Source organism: Anarrhichthys ocellatus, unplaced genomic scaffold (assembly GCF_004355925.1).
Source record: "Anarrhichthys ocellatus isolate YVR2014 unplaced genomic scaffold, GSC_Weel_1.0 scaffold69, whole genome shotgun sequence".
Taxonomy (NCBI): Eukaryota; Metazoa; Chordata; class Actinopteri; order Perciformes; family Anarhichadidae; genus Anarrhichthys; species Anarrhichthys ocellatus.
In genome coordinates, this window is record NW_022280099.1 from 1188936 (window position 1) to 1194430 (window position 5495).

Sequence of the window (5495 nt, forward strand, 5' to 3'; positions counted from 1 at the left end):
GAGAGAGAGAGAGAGAGAGAGAGAGAGAGAGAGAGAGAGAGAGAGAGAGAGAGAGCGAGCTATCTTGCTTTTGTTGTTTACCTTGAACGTGAGATGGAGGCCGGTTTTAGCATGTGGAACCATTTCCCCCAGCCTTAATGACTCCTAATTTCATGGCAAATGAACTAAACAATGATGCCTTTGAGTCTCGCTCTTTTACTCGCTTTGCTACAAGACAAAATCGCATTCTTTTCCAGTCAAAGAGCAGCTTAAAATGTTCCTTTCTTATCTACCAATCGACCTGCAAGTGCCCTGGGTTTGTTGTTGCGATCTTGTTTTTCAGGTTTTTATTGTTTGTTTTTCGGTCCCGGTGCCTCAGGGTTGAGAAACTATCACTCCAACACGTGCTGAAAGTCCTCATTATTTCTACCAACAACTGAAGATATATGACTCTTAGGATTCACAGAACTAATCAGATTAAATTAGACTTCACCAAACAAGAGAATCGTTGCTAATTTGGAGCTAGCGAAAACTAGCTAGCTCGAGGCTTGTTTGGCTAACGAGCTAATCTAGATATCATTGTCAGCTACAGAGGGTTTGTTGTATTTTATATTTGTTCTGATTAATTCTTCAGGGCGCCCTGGAACCACAAACAAACCCTCAATAATCTCCTGTTTGAAGTAATTAGTTTATACACATTTGGAATATGAAATGGTGAAACCTTCAAGACAGGAAGACACAGACTGAGAAAATGAGGTCCTGTCTTTTCCAAACCACTTTTCCTTGAAATGGATGAGGTCAAAGGAAGATATGAAGGAGAATTCAAAAGGATTTAACAACACATAGCAAATGAGCAAAGTGACAAAGTCGATGCTGCACAATTCAATTAAAGATTCCTGTCCGACTCAGAATCACACCTCCTAAGAAGGACGTTTTCAATTTAACAGCGACGGCGGATGTTATTGACGGACTAATTGTGCGTCACTTTAAATGTGGCAAGGAATTGTGGGACGGCATTAACACCTTCCCCTTGGTAAAGGATGGTCCAGTGTGTCCTATGCTGAAGGAGATAAGAGAGGAAGCACCGTAGCAGCCTTCCTTAGCATTTAGAGAGTTCGACCAGCTCTTCTCACGGCTGCCACTTTGATACTTAAGGGTCATTTTACTCAGTTAGGAACATTTATTTCTGCAAACTTAAGCGTTACAGAATTTAGGAATACAACACACGGTATGCCCTCATTAGTAACCTGGATGTATCTATGTGAGATAGGTGCAGAAGGGAACCAGAATCTCATTACCCAGTAATTTTCCACGGAGCCACTGGGTAGCTGCTGCACCACCAAGGAAAACAAAAAACAAATACAAATTTTATCTGTAACGGCCTATTCTGTTTTTTTTGCATTAATATTAATGTATTCAAATGATTGTACATGAGATGGTTTTCTCTTGCCTCCAGTATCTCTTGCATATGTTAAACAATATTTCAAATATCTGGTTTGTAAAACTTCATCATACACGATTTATCCCACGATGAGATGAATATTCATTGTATCTGCGCTTCAATACAATTGGTTGTAACTAAAACATGAAGCCTCATTCTACTGAAATTGAAAAAGCAAACATTTAATGAAATTTTGTATGAAAATGCTGAAGCAATACTATAGATGGAAATGTCCTGTAATCGTAAGCCACCTATTATAGTTCATGCTCACATTTGTGGGTTGTGATTTGTTTGCATGACCTCTCTCTGTAAACCACCGCAGGGAATCGTAAACACACTGTGGCCTCCGCTCCCTTGAATCATCCCTGCAAAAGGCTATTGAACACTGAGATACCGTGACCCACACCGACATTTTTCCCTCATGATCGCACATCATGGGTGAACATGTCAAAACAGCTCAGAGACGACTCTCAACAACCAGGGCCTTCCCGTCACCCTCTAAGCCAGCAATTAGAGACAAGGCCAGGGAGATGGAACAGATGTTCCATAAATGGGAATGGCAGAGGGAGTCCTGGCCGCCGATGGTATTCCTAATCTCGCCGAGGAAGACGACCAAGAAGAGAAAGGGAGCAGCACAGACTGGGGTCAGACAGTCCTCTTGGAATAATTCATGGGGCTTGTTTTAAGCACCTTCGGTTGCTGGGGGGGGGTGGGGTTTGCTACTTAAGGGGTCATAATGCTTCAAGTAAAGTGGTGGTTGGATGACTGTACTTGAAAAAAAGTGGCTACCTCCTCACTCACACCCTTTTAGATGTAAATTAGCTTTCTGAAACAGACGATACGACAAGCAAGACCACTTCTTGCAGTATTTATGACATTTGAATCAGTTATTCTTTTTCATTGTTCTGCCTTTGGTATGTGCTGCTTGACAGTCAGATAAACGCTTTCCAAAGATCAAGACTCTGAAGACAGACAGGTTTATTGACGTTGCAAGGAAAGGTGGAAATAAAACCAAACATAAACAAAGCATATTCAACACTGCTTGTTAGCAACAAATACTGATATACACATTTTAAATATACTAACTCAACTTTGAATATTTATTGAATCCCCTTGTTTCTACTGCTACATGTTTTATGGTATTATAGGGTTAGGCTATCAATTATCTGTTCATTTGTTTATTGTAATTATTCTAATATGACTTCCAGTGGAACAGTGTAGTCAGTAGTGATAGAAACTCAGTAGATAAAATAATAATCTGCGATTGTAGATAATAATAAAACAATCATTACATACCCACAATGCTATCAAAACGCATAAGATGTACGCAGATGTCGCCGGATTAATCACGCTCACTTACTTCCTGGTTACAGGTCACATGACATAACTTCCTGTTACTGACGTCCTGTGATTCCATAAGTGACCACAATGGAATACAGAAACATACAAAGGTACTTTAGATAATGTCAATACACTTTCCAACATATTTATTTAGTTGTAAGTAAACAACCCCTTGGTGGCCTTTCATCAACATTTACTTTGGCAATACCTTTCACATTACTGTGAGTCACTTGACTCACAGTAATGTGAAAGGGTTGCGTGTAGTGCCAAACTCTTCAGGTCTACTGAGCTTTTTAACCTCTTTCAACTCAATCTTTTGGTTCTCCAGTCACACACACAGTATGCATGGAACAGCACGCCTCTACCCAACTTGACTTGCTGTTTGGGGGGTTTTCATAAGCAAAAGTTGTGGATAGTACGTTTGGTACCACCCAGGCAGCAACCTCTGGTTCTGCCGAGTGATGCCAAATACAGAAGTGTCTTAAAAGTCTGATTGTATAGAAGTCTATGAGAGAATGACTCTACTTTATTACCTCAGCAAACATTGTAAACATGAGTTTATGGTCTCAATCTCTAGTTTCAAGTCTTCTTCAATACAGCATGATGTTCATTTAGTACATTATGGTCCATTTAGAGTCACACAGACCATAAAGCAGGGGATGCTTTAGGGCGGGGCTACATGGTGATTGACAGGTCTCTACCAGAGTCGTATACGGCGTCTCTACGTGGCTCCTTCGCATTCCAAATATGGACACTTCCTGTTCATTGGTTGCCAAAAAAAACAACATGGCGACAGTTGTAATCCAAGATGGCGACGGTCAAATTGCCGAACTCGAGGCTTCAAAAACAGCAGCCCACAAACCAATGGGTGACTACGTCCACGTCTTATATACAGTTCATGATCCCACTGCATTTCTTGGCAAGACCCGCCCTGTGTAGCTGGTTGAAGCAGAGACGATGAGTAGAGGAAGGCACTGACCTTAAGTAGTTAGGCCCAGGATAGCCCATCGGTCAGGGCATTGGACCTGAACAAATCAGGTTACCGGCAATTCGGACGCCTGAACAATCCTAGCTGATGAACGCAAGGCGGGTTTTGCCAAGAAAAGCAGTGAGATTCATAAGAACGCTGGAAATCCAGCATAAACATTCCATTTTTTAAATAGCCAAGCTACCATCAATACCAACACTTGTTTATCACTTGACTTGGATTTCTTTTTAAAATGGCAGCCCTCAAAACAATACAGTAGAATCCCGCTTTAAACACAAAGCAAGAGAGGACTATCTCGAAATTTGCGTTTCATGTATTTAGAGATTCATCATGAATGTATTGCAAATGTTACAAACAAATAAATAAATGTAACTTTCAAAGTTTCCTCTTTTTATACAGTTTTTTTGGTCTCCAGTGAGCTGAACTCTCATTGCTGTGGAGTTTGTGCACTGAGCTTTCACCTGTCAATCAAACAGTATGGGCGGGACTGTAATGTCCTAACACCATAAATGGATTTCCTCTAGTTTGAGGATCTTTTCTTTGTTTTGTGTTTTCGTATCGTCCTCAGAAACTATGTTCAGTTGTACAGTTAGACTTCAGCTTAATTAAAATAAAGCGTTATTCATTTACAAAACTTTACACACATATTTCTCCTTTGCTTTTAACAGAAAAAAAAGATTGAAAGTGAATAATTTCAAAAAACAACTGTTGCTTTTCTGACCGACACCCGAGACGAGCGCCGCTGTGAGAGGGGCATCCACAACCTAAGCAGCAAACAAACCTATGTTGGTCCCTAAACTATCATCAGGTCTATTTCCTGCTGCTCAGTGGGACTGGAGTTCTCCAAGGAGCGCTGAAAACCGGATTGTTTTACACACACCTGTTCCTGAACGTCACTCGGCTACACGCCTGTCTCAGAGGGAGTGCGGTTAATCGCTGATTTGGCACACTTACAGTAACAACATACCAAGGTCCAGTTTCAGGAACTTAGTATACACACACACACACACACACACACACACACACGCACACACACACTACTACAACTCCCACATTAGCACAATGGCTGTGTAACTAAAGAAACCTCATGATGAGACAACCAGTCCCGCCGCTCGGCAGCCATCTTTGATTTCCCCCCCGACTGTTGACTCACCAAAATAACTTCAAAACTGTGCAAAACACATAAAGCTGCGTTTTCAAAGCCGGGCTGAAACTTGCAATTATTTTCAGCTGTCTGCAAAAAACAAAAAAAAAAGACAGGCTGATGGTTTGTGTATACTGGAGCGCTCGAAGCTTTGTGGCTTTGACTGAATGGGAAACAATTAAAGTGCTTCTTGGCAGCACATGAAGCCAGACGGCGATAAAAAAATGGCTGAGCTTCTTGAGCGAGTGAGGCCCCTCAGCTCGGCCTGTCTGGAGTCATGAGAATCTTCTAGAAACCCTTTCCTTCTGTTCGCTGGCTCAGTTTCTGCTCTTCTGTTTCTTCTTTCCTCTTCAGTTCGGGGGCACAGTTTACTCAGCAGCTGCAAAACACAACTTTCTTTTCAATGGACAGACAGTAAATAAATAATACTTGGTACAAAGAACAAAAGTTCTCAAAAGTTCTTTCTGAAATCTTTCAGTCAGGGTTCTTAGACAGAGGAGGCTCCTGATGGACTGCTACAACTTAAGTGCCGACGCTCACGTGACTGACGGCCAGGGCTAGCCAAGTTAGCACTTGCTTTATTTATGCTCAAGATGAGGTGG